At 41.5% G+C, this 15,215-nt stretch overlaps 1 long non-coding RNA gene across 1 annotated transcript; it reads right to left on the bottom strand.

Moving 5' to 3' along the window:
• Nucleotides 1-402: 402 nt before the first annotated feature.
• Nucleotides 403-3,720, bottom strand: LOC121591859. The gene is made up of 3 exons (XR_006004567.1): nucleotides 3,164-3,720; nucleotides 2,908-3,085; nucleotides 403-692 (listed from the first exon to the last, which is right to left on the bottom strand). It is a non-coding gene; the product is annotated as an uncharacterized LOC121591859 (long non-coding RNA).
• Nucleotides 3,721-15,215: the final 11,495 nt, after the last annotated feature.

The following is a 15,215-nucleotide window of genomic DNA, read 5'->3' on the forward strand; positions in this document are numbered from 1 at the left end:
ACACTTCACTTTTAAATTCATGAATGAAACCTCTAGTTTTCATTCAGCTTATCATAAAATGTATAGAGTTTCAAATTTCTCACACAATTGTTTGCACACTACTACTATACTGCAAATTTACCATGCGATAAATACACTTTACATGGATCATTTTCTTGCATTTTTAAAAAAAATTATGCAGATGGTTAAACATTGGCTTTTCTTGTTTACACCCAAAATAACAAATACTTCGTAATGATCTGCACAAATTATTCACACGCATCTTGAAAGATTGTGCTTTTGTGCAGACAAATATCACCAATCCGGCCAGACAATATTGTTCTAGTACTAACCTATTTTTAACAACTCAAATCACAAGCACAAAGTTGCACTAGCAAAACAATTTACTCACTGAAAATATAAAACATACAATCAAATCCATAACACTTTCCCATCATCACATATTTATCACAACGGGCCACTCTTGTTTATAACTCACATAACAAACATCTTCTTTTGAGACCGGGAGCCAGGAAATGCGTGCGCTTGCGTATGTAAATTTCATTACACGAAAATAGCTCCAACATCTAAGATTGAAGGAGTAAACACTCGGCCCATTTCTGAGGCTACATTGCTACTAATGTTATCTCATTGAATTAATATGTGAATGACTAGTAAATATTATACGTACGATCTTCCTGCCATGAATAACACTGAGAATAGAGAAATGCATCATATGAAAGTTGAAAGCGAGTAAAAAACCTTATGTCTACAAAAATGCACCTGGCATTTTCGGTGCAATGCTTCTCTGGGACAGGGTTGATGTGCTGCGTTGACAACACAAAAAAACACAAACAACTAAAAATACAAACATGCAAAAACGTTCCGTTTCGTGAGAACATGCCGGCAGAAGCGAACCAGGCTTCGGATCGTGTCGTCGACATCAGGAACGTTGCGGAAACACGAGAGTATCCATAAAAGAGCAAACCAACAATTTTACGCTCGATTCTCACGAAGACGCTCACGTCCGAGAGCTCATTCTCTCTCGTCTACGTACAATAAACCGGCGAGAATCGAGGGCAACATCCTCGAGCAACCTTAAAACGGCATGGAGAAAAGGCTATTGCTCTTTTGACACATATTTAATTATAAAACATGGATCCAACTATCGCAGCGCGCTACGTCTGGCGCCGTTGAAGGCACGAGTCTGCGATGGAGAGGCGCGGATCCTACGATTCGGGCTCATCGTGGTGTGCGTGTTGCCGTTATACTGTTTGGCTTCTAGAAAAAGGAACCTTAACGCCCGGAGAATTGTCGTCAAAGCAAACACTTCCCGGTGCCTTTACCTTCTCATTCTACCGAAAGAGCTGTTGTAGACAGGCAAAAGGCATTTATCAAAATGTGTTAACTGCCACATATTTTTTCAACACCCAGTTGTATACCAATGATAATGTATATTAAATATTTTAACTATTATGTTTTTTTTTTTGTAAAAGTTGACAACAAGTGCTGTTGAAAAGAGTCCAAAGCTATCGACAATATTTTAAATCGCATAATAATATCCTCATAATAATATGAAAGCAATTAAAACTTTTCAAAATAGACTGCGAACGTAAAATGATAGATAATTTGGTAGGTAGAGGAAACATAAATACATTATTTTTTAAACCAACCAATCACTCAGAAACTTGTCACTTCAATTCAGTCACTTCAACTTAGAAATAGATAGACTAAAATTAAATAAAAACAAATGAGAGATTCCTGTACAATGCTATTGTCTATCTAAAATTCGTATTGAAAAAATCTTAACACTCTTTCCACGAACTGTCGTACAGGTACTCCCCGATATACGCCAAACGCGATATACGCGATTTCGTGATACGCGATATTCAAAATTTGACAGTTATCTGAGCAAATTTTTTTGATTTGACACATCAATTGTGAAATGCAAAATAAATTCCCTTTTGGGTGAATTTCAAAATTTATTTCAAAAGGTTCAAAATTGCAAACTTTGGTTGGAATAAAATAAAATAATTAATTTAGAGCCTAAAACTTACGAATTCAAACAAAATTACACAAAAGTTCGTTATAATTTCACTGAAAACTTCGAAAATCGATATACGCGAATATTCGACATAAGCGATTGCCTCCAGTCGCATTGATAACGTATATCGGGGAACACGTGCTATTTGTATTCCTGTTTCTATTAAGTATATTATGGCACACTCATTTCATCTAACAACTAAACTTGTAGCTAAAAAATACAATTAGTTGGAATTTCTTTTGAACTAAAATGTGTTGTGCAGTACCATTTTAAAGTACAATTCAATTCAAGTATTCAAGGTAAACATATACTTATACATGTAAGACTCCTCGAAACGTTATTGAATAAGGATACTGCACTATGTGATTGAACGACAGAGAAAGCAAAAGATACTTTCTATTAAGAATGAACTCAATTAGAAGCATACACCTGAATGTACAAAAAAGATGAAAGGACTGTTACATTAAAGTGTGTGTGTGTGTGTGTGTGTGTGTGTGTGTGTGTGTGTGTGTGTGTGTGTGTGTGTGTGTGTGGGGGGGGGGGGGGGATGTTTGTAATCAAGAGCAGCCATGAGCAGTTGGAATGAGCGAGAGAGAACTAGTAAGCGATGAGAGTGCCATACTAACATTAAACCAAAGTGCCCGGAAGTGATACTGAGGCTGGTCACTAACCTTCTCAGCACATTCCATTATGTACATATATTTCTTGCCTCAACCTATTCCGTGCATACTAAGAACTCTTTTCGCTTTTATTGCTAATCGCTAATTTTAGGTACTCTGGATTGTGTACTATATATAATAATGACTCCATTTCCTTACGTAAACAAAACATTCCCTCTTTATAGCAATACAATCCCACAATTAAAAATGTTTACTTAAACTTACTACACAAATTACTTCATCATGTTACGATTGCACAGTTCATTACCACAGTTATTAACACAACGCGTTCATCCTAATAAAATTCACTGAATGCACTTAATAACCTAATATCAACGATTTCTTTGAATTTTTTCTTTGTCTGAACTTCTTTGTCTACTGGCAACTTCGCACTCCAAACCATCTATAACGATTAAACATTGTATTGATTGCATTAGAATTCCACATTAAACTTTTTATTTTTTTCAATTTATAAACATACTTCGCTACTTGTAGCAACATATTTGCATATTTTTATGTCTGTACATAAATTGCTTAGTACTTCCATAGATCCTAATAATACTTTGTAGAGTTGTTGGCGCATTTTCTTCCTGCTGTTGTACTATTAACACCTGGAGTAGCAGAATTATTGCAGGGTTAATTCATCAGCGAACTGACTATGCACTCAAGTAACCTTTTTACACAGCAACACAAACCAGCCGATCAACTCAAATGAGCGTAATGGATTAAACTTGCAGAGCAGCGGACAAATTTCACATTGAACTACGATGAGTAACTAATGCAGATAGGCATTATCGCCAAGCAGCGGTAATGATTGTTGTGTTCATATTCTGCTTGCACTTTGAACCGTGCGTGAAGTTGCAACAGCACCAATCGGTTCTATCCAAAATAATGCCGGCCGCGAAGTGCAATCGACCGATCCAATCGACCAAACTGTACCGCTTGAACTGAGGAACTTAAAATGGAACGATGAATGGAACAATGGGCTATGAGAGCAGAAGCCAGGAGACGACGGAGAGGTACGATTTGTTCTGATCAACGTTTGCTAGTGCGAGGGAGAGAATTTCGCTCTCTTCTTAGACTTGCTATTACATTTGCTCATTCGTTGCCCATTTCAAATAAGTTAACAAAAGAGAAGCGCGAACAGCAATGAGCAGTATTCGACTGAGACGTATGAAAGCTATTAGCCATTTCTCCACATGTCCCACATGTTGCGGATATTATTTTGCTGTCTTTCATAGACGGTAGTGGATCACACTATTTAAAAATAACACACTATTACATATCTCAAAGATTTGGCACACAAATTTACCCAGTATTTGCACGATTAATGTTAGAGAGCCTTCTGACTATGTGACTATTATATGTAGTGAGAGTGGTTCTTGTATGTGAAGGGAGAGAGAGAAAGAGAACGATTCAGAGAACGATAGAGAGATGTAGAAAGAGAAAAAGCACAAACGTATCATTTTAAGTTTTTTTTTCTCGGCTTTTTGGGGTCAACGACCGAAAGAGCGCGTGTTTTCAAACATCATGTGAACAATAAGCATTACACACACTAGCACAAGCTATGGAGGTGCTAGTGACGGTTCGAAAAAATCGCTGCACGCAGAAGCACTCGTAATGAGTTCCACGGATAAACCAAGATGCTGAAAAGAGTTATCCGTATAATCGAAATTGATGCAGATAATATTCACAGTCAGTGTGACCAGAAATACCGATTTATCTGTATTCAGTGTGACCAGAAATACCGATTTATCTGTATTCCTACCGATTTTTGATATGCCTACCGACTCACAGATGAGTTCCCTAAAACTACCGAATTTTCATTTATCCTACCGACAATCAAAGATTTTTTCATGATACTGACCAAAAAGTCATATAACCATTTCCCAAATCACTTAATGTATTAAACTCTATATGGAAATCACTAGCAACCAGAACCAGAAGTTCAACAGAGGCAACTAAGGCCCGTGTCTGCACTTCATAAAGTCGATCGCGCTGATTAAATTTGATATGCAATTTGACAGATAATGTGACCCGGCGCTCTAGCAGCAATAGAACATGACATCGAACATGAAAAATGTATAGGACTTCACATGTTTGATTTGTGGGTTATCACATCGAACATGTAAAATCCCGTATATTTTTAATTTTCGATGTCGCGTTTGATTGCTGCTAGAGCGTCCCAATCATTTGTTGGGTTAAATTCCCTAGTACAATTTTCAGATCGACACTTCAGAAAGGCCTCATGTGACCGCTATGAACCAAATCTAAACTATTCCTTTAAATAAATGAAAGATGTATTTTCTCGTACTGCTCTTTATGGGACAGATTACCTTCCATCTCCGACAACCCCCCCCCCCACCCCCGGTCAACACTTCAAAGCCTACCGAAAATTACCGAAAAAATCTTAAACTCCTACCGAAAACTACCGATAAAATTTTGATGCGCCTACCGAAAACCGCAAAAATAATCTGGCCACACTGTTCACAGTGGATTTTCCATAACACGGACGTCACACGAGGCGTAAACTCAAAAGGTTTATACGGACGTCACACGAGGCGTAAACTCAAAAAGTTTACGCTTGATTTGTATGGGAGAGCGTAAACTTCCTGTCAAAAGATTTCAGGGTTGTATGGCTGAAATCCAGTTTACGCCAAAGTTTACGCTTCGTGTGACGTCCGTATTACGCTCAAATTACATGGAAGAGCGTAAACTTCCTGTTAACTTTTAACCGTAGAGTTGGCAACCAGATTTACACACGTAAGTTGGCAACCGGCATACCCGGGTATTCCACACGTTTTGATGCAAAAAAATTAACGATTTTCATAGGTAAACAATGCTCTCTATATTTTAATGCTGTAAGCAAGTAATGCCGACCATATATTCTCTTCCATTTCATTTATTCATTAAGTTTTTTCATTTTATTATAAAAAAAACGGTCAAATCAAAATTTGAAATCGCTTGAATTTGACTCGAAAATAAGCACAATACGAAAAGAGGATGAAGAGAAACGTCATTCTCCATACAAAATGTATGGAATACCCGGGTATGCTGGTTGCCAACTTACGTGGTAAAGTTAAAAAAAATCAAAATAAAATACTTACAGGTTGTTTAAAATTACAACTTATGCACCAAAAAATCATAAATTAAAAGTTGAGAGGCTATGGAAAATTTCAGGTTAATAAAAGCAATGAATCAAAAGTTATTGCAGTTCGAAGTTGAAAAAAATACCCGGGTATCCGGTTGCCAAGTTAAAGGTTAAGTACCCGGGTTTTTTTTTCAACTTCGAACTGCAATTACTTTTGATTCATTGCTTTTATTGACCTGAAATTTTCCGTAGCCTCCCAAGTTTTAATTTCTGATTTTTTGGTGCATAAATTGTAATTTTAAACAGTTACGTTGCCATGTAGTATCTTTGAACTCGCGTTGGCCAGGGGTGGCCTTCAAATATCGTTTAAGGAAGGTCATCGTTTGCCAATTTGAGCAGAACTGAGGTGCATACTGTTTCGAAGCGGACTTTCGACACTTGATCGTCCAGGCGATCATAGAAACCTTTAGGAGGTTTCCCTTACTGGAAACGTTGGAGTTTAGAAGCCTTACCTTGGGCAGGGGGACATATCTAAACTCTTTAAATGAGAACTCGATAGATGTAGGATGGGCATAGTCTTATCCTGACAGTCCGAACGAATCTGACCTGCCATGGTCGGAATTGGTTTTATTTATACTCAAGATATGTTATGGGTTTCGTACATTTGGTTCCGGGTTGTATGTTGGAAAGTTATTGTTTTTACTCAGCTATTTACGTTTGTCTTTTGTTGACAAGAACGATGGTTCTTGTCACTAAATTCCTGTTTTGGGTTTAATGCTTATACTGTTCCTGCTTTGGGTTATAATGCATAAACTGTTCCTGCTTATGTTGTACGTTTTCGGTTGGTTCTGTTAAGTGTGTCACAATTGTTTTTATATGAACGGTGTGACCTGAGCTCTTCCGGATGTGTTTGGTATGATCTGATTTGCTGAGTGTGTTATAATGAATGTGTTGCGATGGTGTAATTTGGCTTCCCAATGTGTCTATAGCTGATATTGTGTATTATAATAAGTTCTGTATAGCAGATATGCTACATCTGGTTGCCAACTCTACGGTTAAAAGAGTACAGGCAGTCCCCGAGATACACGGTTAATGGGGACCGAAAACGACCGCAAAATACCGCGTATCTCGAATTTCCGCGTAAGTCGAATCTCGTGGATTCCAGCCAAAATATCACTAATTTTCGTGCAATTTTGCAAGTAGGGAGTGGTTTTCGCCACCAAATTAATTATTTGATATGTTTCTACTGAATTGAACAATTTTAAACCTTTTTAAATAGTATTTTACATTCGTTCAATACGGAAATTATGTGATATTTCACAATGGATGTGTCAAATCAGTACAATTTGCTCAAAGAACTGTCAAATTTGGAAAACCGCGTATCTCCGAATCCGCGTATAAGAGGTACCGTGTATCTCGGGGACCGCCTGTATAGGGTTGTGTTGTGGACAGACCGCTGCCTCATCCTGAGGGCTCACTGTTGACAGTAGGGCTGTCATCCTCTCCCGGCATTGCGTGTGTGTGTGTGTGCGTTTCTATTTATATACGTGTTTATTTATTACTATACTAAAGATAGAAATAAAACACATATTCTGTTTGTGCCGTACAACACGTATCATGTCTTATCTGTGCGGACACAACAGGTTGTAGGGCTGAAATCCAGTTTACGCCAAAGTTTACGCATCGTGTGACGTCCGTATAAAAATCTAAATCTTTTAACCGTCTTGAGTACAACCAAAAAACATTACTTAACGCATTGACTGCCACCATACATATCCACTGAACAACCCTCCAGGCCACCGCATCACGTTTTCAAACGATCCCATTTATTTTTGTATAATCACCAATTCTATATGGTGTCTTAATCGCTCTATAATGACGTTTGTTTTGTAATTTATTGGAAAATCATTCTTTACCCACACCAATACCTCCCCCCACCCCCCCTTCCCCTCACCAATCCACTCCAATTTAATCAGTTATTTTTCCCAAATAGCCAGCTTGAACTCTATAACCCAAATAGCCAAAATTACTTAAGAAGCCAATTAGCTGATTGAAAGATCGCTGCTTGAATTCGCCTATTGCAGTAGATAAACAGCATTAAAATTCCAGGTGGTCCTTCTAAATTGCGTCTAAGCAGCTTCCTTCTGCCAGGGTGACGGGGATTCTTTTTCTTTGCGATTTATTTTCAAGCAAGGCATCATTGAATTAAATATCGTGTTGTGTTTTTTTTAAGTGCATGTTTATTTAAAAACTTTAAATACTTTTGAATTTCATATAATATCACATCTTCTTCCTCTTCTTTGGCTCAACAACCGTCGTCGGTCAAGGCCTGCCTACAACTTGTGGGCTTGGCTTTCAGTGACTTATTGATTTCCTCCCATAACAGGACAGTCAGTCCTACTTATGGAGGTACGATCTATTTGGGGCTTGAATCCATGACGGGCATGTTGTTAAGTCGTACGAGTTGACGACTGTAGCATATGACCAGCTATAATTTCACATAGTTTACTAAAAACTCACAATCACTTGTTTTGTGGGTTCACGGGGTTTATCGGTATTTTATTATCACCACGTAAGAGAACAGGTACATTGGCTCCCTACCGACTTTTGCGTTGAAGTTCCCCAGGATGATTATAAGGTCATGCCTCGGGCACGCATCTACGATTCTAGCGAGGCGGCCGTAAAAAAGGTTCTTCTCCTCTTCCCCTTTATCTTCGGTAGGGTCGTGAACGTTTATGAGGCTTATATTAAAGAATTTGCCTCGCATGCGCAGGGTGCATAGCCTATCATTTATAGCCTTGAAATCCATGATTGCGGGCTTCAACCGGGGACCTACGGCGAAACCCGTTCCGAACACGTGGTAGCGGTCGTGGCAGCTATAATAAATGTCGTAGAAATGCTTACCACGCCTGTTGTGCACACCGTTCCCTAGCCACCGAATCTCTTGTAAAGCTACGAGGTCCATACTCAGTGTGGCTAGGGCATCATCAAGTTTTTTCAAGGCTCCGGCTTCGCTTAGAGTGTGTACGTTCCATGAGCCCATTTTTAGAGTAGTCCGGGGGCATTGCGTATGGTCGGTATCGGGATGTCCGTTTCGATGATTCCTGTTGCTTTCTGTAGTCTGTTAATACATGGGACTGGGTGACTGGCCCCGCGCCTACGTGACCGTTTTGTTTAGCGTCGGGTTGCCCCCCCGACGTTCAGGCACCCGGTTTCCCGGGATACCCACCCCCCTCCTGGTTCGCCATATGCCACCATCTGCCCAAGGGGTTGGGTCAAGCCCGTGTACCCAAGCTTGGATATGTGGTGACACATGTTACCACTCTGCACGACGAGGACGTGTCGGAATAGGAGTTGGATGGGAGAGCCTGTATTATCCCACACTGAGGCTTCGGATCCCATCCCATTACAGAGCACTGGCTGTCACAGCCTGCATAAGCATAGTAACGATAATGGTAGTAGATTGGTCCAGTTCGCCGCAGCGAACGATCTGGTTGTAGGAAGTACCAAATTTGCGCGCAAGAAAATCCACAAGATTACATGGGCGCACCCGCGTGGAGAATCCTTCAACCTGATCGACCACGTGTTAGTAAGCCGCCGACGACAGTCGAGTCTGTTAAATGTCAGAACATATCGAGGAGCCAATATCCATTCCGATCACTACTTGGTTGGCTTAGTGATACGTTGTAGAATCGCTCGCCCCCGCGCCAATGGGGGCGGAGAAAACACGCAGCCCCGGCTCAACGGACTCTCTAAGGGACATTACTGTCCAACAGGAATTCAAAGCGCTTTAGAAGAGTCTCTACTACCAGAAAACAGTTATGAAACTACGAGCGAAAGGTGGAACGCTCTAAAAACAAAAATAATAAACTGTGCAAGAAATATACTCCCACCATGTCGTGGCAACACCAAATCTTGCTGGTTTGACGATGAATCCAGACAAGTGACCGAACGTAAGAATACTGCATACCTTGCAATGCAGCAATGGCATAGAACGCGGACATGCGCAGAGGAATACTCACGGCTCAGACGCGAAGAGAAACGAGTTCACCGCTCCAAGAAGCATGCTTTGGTAGAGCAAAACATGCGGTAACTCGAGCAAACCAGAGAGGCGTACGAACCGACACGAAAGTTTTACCAAGCGATAGCAGGTCACCGAAATAACGTTGTACCTAAGGTAACCTGCTGTCGCAACAAGGATGGAGATCTGGTTAGTAACCAGCCAGAGGTCCTCTCGCGGTGGGCTCAGTACTTTGATGAATTACTCAATGACCAGTTAAACGAACAGCTAGAAGCGCCACTAGCAGATAGTGTCATGCTACTGCCACCTAGCATAGAAGAAACACGAAAGGCTATCCGTCGGCTGAAAAATAACAAGGCACCCGGAACCGACGGAATTGCAGCTGAACTGGTCAAGAATGGAGGTGCACGACTGGAAAACGAGATTCATCAAATTGTTACTGAGGTGTGGGATAGCGAATCGATGCCTTGTGATTGGAATCTCGGCATCATCTACCCCATGTACAAGAAGGGAGACAGGTTGGACTGCAACAACTACAGGGGTATTATGGTGTTGAATACCGCCTATAAAATATTCTCCCTGATCCTTCAGGATCGCCTTGTCCCGCACGTCGAAGAGATAGTTGGAAACTATCAAAGAGGATTCCGAAACGGAAAATCAACCACTGATCAGATCTTCACCATGCGGTAGATCTTGGAGAAGATGGCTAAATACAGAAACGACACATACACTGGTGGACATAAAAATAGGAAAAAAAAATTGTGTGTTTTTTTTTTTGCGTGCACTAGGTGTGTCATCGCCAACAGTTCGAGGCGTACTGAATTTGCAATAGTCGAATTATGCCTTTTATACTCTCATTTTTGGTGCGCTACTTATCTGAGTTTTGAGTGCCGGCAGCGTTTTGCGGCAGTATAAAAGGAGAGCCAAATCGTGTTGAGCTTCATTCTTCCATCAGTGGTCAAGGTGAAAGGTTGCTGTTGAAAAATTCCACAAAATCATCATGGGTCGCGGAAAGCACTGCACACCAGAGGAGCGAAAACACATTCAGGGGCTTTATCGTGAGAACGTGCCAATCAAGACAATCTGTAAGGCGTTCGGCCGTTCACGGACGTTTGTGGACAACGCCATTCGTAGCGAGGCTACGGGTAAATCGACAGGTCGTCCGCGAAAAACAACGGCCGACGTTGACGCGCAGATTGTTGAGATAATCAAGGCGGATCCTTTCAAAACTTGCGCTCAAATCAAGCAGGAGCTTGGTTTGCAAGTTTCGGCGAAAACGGTGTCTCGCCGTTTACACGCCGCTGGGTTCTGTGCCCGGAGACCGCGGAAGGTTCGTAAGCTGCTGCCGCACCACGTAGAAGCGCGCATTCGGTTTGCCGAAGAACATTTAGCTGCATCCATCTTTTGGTGGAGTAAAATCATTTTTTCGGATGAGTCCAGAATCAATCTGGATGGTTCGGACGGCATTAAATACGTCTGGCGCCTTCCTAATCAGGCGTATCATCCGAAAAATACGATAAAAACCCGAAGTCACGGAGGCGGCCACGTAATGGTGTGGGGTTGCTTCTCCTGGCACGGCCCGGGTCCTTTGTTCCGTATCAACGGGACACTGAACTCGGAAGGGTATAGAAAAATACTTAGTCGTAAGATGTTGCCATACGCCCGACAAAAATTCGGAGACGAAGAGCATTACATCTTTCAGCATGATAACGACTCTAAGCACACATCGCGAACAGTTAAATGTTATTTGGCAAACCAGGATGTGCAAGTTCTACCGTGGCCTGCGTTGAGTCCTGACCTAAACCCAATTGAAAATCTGTGGTCAACTCTCAAGCGTCAGCTTAAGAACCAGCCTGCACGTTCAGCCGATGATCTATGGACACGCTGCGAGGTTATGTGGGAAAACATACCCGAAAGCGAATGCCGTAAGCTCATCGAAGATATGGCCAAACGCTGTCAGGAAGTGATAGCGAATAACGGTCATCACATTGACCGTTAGAATGTGTTTTCGCTCTGTGGAACACCGCAACACCTCCTCCCAACAACCACTTAAACAGTCCTTTTCAGGGCTACCAAATATTTCTGACAAGAACTATGTCTTTCGGTCACAGAAAAAAGTTCCTATTTTTATGTCCACCAGTGTACCATCTCTTCATTGACTTCAAAGCCGCATATGAAATAAAATAAATAAATACATATGATAGCATAGCCAGGATAAAACTGTATGACGCTATGAGCTCTTTCGGAATCCCGGCCAAACTGATAAGGCTAATTAGAATGACTATGACCAACGTCACATGCAAGGTGAGGGTGGATCGAAAACTCTCAGGACCTTTTGCTACCACCAAAGGTCTCGTCAGGGGGACGGACTTGCTTGTCTCTAATTCAACCTGGCGCTAGAGAGGGCCATCCGTGACTCGAGGGTGGAGACTACGGGAACCATCTTCTATAAGTCAACCCAGATCCTGGCATACGCTGATGATATAGACATCATTGGTCTGCGGCTCTCCTATGTAGCAGAAGCCTACCAAGGGATCGAGCAGGCGGAAAAGAGCCTCGGATTGCAGATAAACGAGGCAAAGACCAAACTGATGGTGGCAACATCAGCGGGCCTACCAACAAATAATCAGAATCTACGTAGGCGTGACGTACAGATAGGTGAACGTACTTTTGAAGTCGTCCCAACATTCACCTATCTTGGGTCAAAGGTCAGCAACGATAGCTTGGAAGCTGAGTTGCGCGCAAGGATGCTGGCTGCCAACCGGTCATTCTACAGCCTGAAAAAGCAGTTCACCTCAAAACACCTGTCGCGACGGACGAAGCTGGGACTATATAGTACCTATATAGTACCAGTACTCACATACGTCTCTGAGACATGGACACTGTCCAAATCTGACGAAACCCTCTTAGCCGCGTTCGAAAGGAAGATACTCAGAAGGATACTTGGCCCCGTATGTGTGGAAGGACAATGGAGGAGCCGCTATAATGACGAGCTATACGAGATGTCTCACAGCCGGTCTCATGGTACAGTCGTCAACTCGTACGACTTAACAACATGCCCGTCATGGGTTCAAGCCCCAAATAGACCGTGCCGCCATACGTAGGACTGACTATCCTGCTATGGGGGGAAATCAATAAGTCACTGAAAGCCAACCCCACAAGTGGGTTGGCAGGCCTTGACCGGCATCGATTGTTGAGCCAAACAAGAAGAAGATACGAGATGTACGGCGACCTCACTCTCGTACAGCGTATAAAGCTCGCCAGGCTCCGGTGGGCTGGCCATGTTATACGCATGGAAACGGATGATCCAGCCCGTAAAGTCTTTTTAGGTCATCCACAAGGACAGAGGAGGCGTGGTAGGCCCAAATTGAGGTGGCAAGATGGCATGGAGGCGTTCGCCATTAAGGCCGGGACAACGGACTGGCAGACGAAGGCGCGAGGCCGTGAGCGGTTTCGGACACTCCTGAGGCAGGCCAAGACCGCAAAGCGGTTGTAGCGCCGGATAAGTAAGTAAGTAAGAGAACAGGATGGTGTTTGTGCCGAACCGATCACTTCGGTGTCGATCAAACGAGAGAGCTTCTTTATCACATTGCCACTACTTATAAAGCCTAACTGAGTGCCGCTCAAGGGCACTCCCTAGCTTCGGGTTTACTATAAACTAAAGCATGCGTTACACTATACTAACCTTAACATGCAGATCCCAAAACACACTTCACTCAATATTCCTTCTTCAATTTACTTGTGCAGCAGCAATGAGCCACCTTGTACCGATGTCATACATTAAAAATCTATAAAGTTCCACCAAGTTCGGCACATCTTCTTGACAAGCCTTCAATTTCTTTCGTAAACCATACACATCAGGCAAACCAGCTGTAACGTTCCAGAGAGTACCAAGTGCTCGTTTAAAAGCTTCATAGTTCCGCAAAGTTCTTCTTATCTCTTAAAAAGCCACAAAGTACGACGTCTGCACGATTTTTTTGTTGAACAGCCTCAAATCAGCTATAAAGTACGATCTGGCTATTTGAGTATAACCACGAAACAAAATCACAGCAAAAGAAAACGAATCAAATGTGTGCAAATTTATCCAGTGTAACTTGTCTGTTTTCATTTGAAATGTGTCAGCCTCTATGTGACTGACAAGGTCTTATCGAAAAAAAAACCCCGTGACAGTCAAACGGGGCGAGTACCGGCTTCGAACGACGAATTCCGTTCGACGCTCATGAGAGAATGAGAATCATGAGATACAACTGTCAAGCATTTAAAGGCGTTTATATCTACGATTTAAGGATGGTTAAGTTTTGAATTTTGATTTTTTTTTGCCGTTGGTATTGGATTTCATTCGTTACATCATTGGATGATTTGTTATCAATTATAAGGCAGTTTTAATCACTTTCTTGAAATTTGAATTTAACTTAATTCAAAATTAGGAGGGACGACAGGATTGGATTTACTTTATAAAAATGTATAAAAATACTGATTGATTTTATTTAAAGGAGTTATAAACGTAATTTGCATGGTGAAAATGTTTTGCAATATTTTTCTATAAAGTTTTCAGCAGTGTAACAAATTTATATATATATATATATATATATATATATATAATATATATATATATATATATATATATATATATATATATATATATATATATATATATATATATATATATATATATATTTATTTACGGGTGGCGGAAGGTTAATTGGCCGTTTTAATAATATTTAGCACAATTCGGAAGAGCACACAATTAGTTAAACACAGAAGTCAGTGGTTTACGTCTGTTCAGTTCAATGTCGCGCCAAGAAGAGAGCTTTATTCTATGACAGTTCATCTAGCACACCGGGTGCTCCAGGGGTCAAAATACAATGCGTATATACCGCTGCGTTTGGGGTTCGGGTTGAGTGCACAGTGGGCGATATTAGTCCGGACGTTACTGCTCGGCTATCCTGAACAATAAATTGCCCTCAATTTCCTAATCACTGGACTCGGTCCAGCGCCGCAACTTATTCGCTTCTAGAACCCCATCGTAGGGTAGTTGTGTGAGTTGACATCCTTCTACATCACGTACCACGTACCTATCATGAGGTAACACTTTATGAATGACATACGGTCCCCTGAACTTGGGATTGAGCTTCTTATTACCGCTATCGGTCGTATCGGTATAACGTATGGCTACTAATTCACCTTCTTTGTAGCATTGCGGTGGTTTATGCTTCTTGCTAAAATAATCCTCATTCTTCCGTTGAGATTCTTCTATGTTTTCTAACGCTTTAGCCCGAATGGCTCCTAAGTCCATAGGCACTTGGTCAAATTTTTCGTCTAAGTGTTCGACTATTTCATCCGGAATCTTACCGCGTTGTTCAACTCCAAAGAGCAAGACAGAGGGGCAGAAGTTCGTAGATGTGTGGACGGTATTGTTTA

This window comes from Anopheles merus, chromosome 2L (genome assembly GCF_017562075.2).
Source record: "Anopheles merus strain MAF chromosome 2L, AmerM5.1, whole genome shotgun sequence".
Taxonomy (NCBI): domain Eukaryota; kingdom Metazoa; phylum Arthropoda; class Insecta; order Diptera; family Culicidae; genus Anopheles; species Anopheles merus.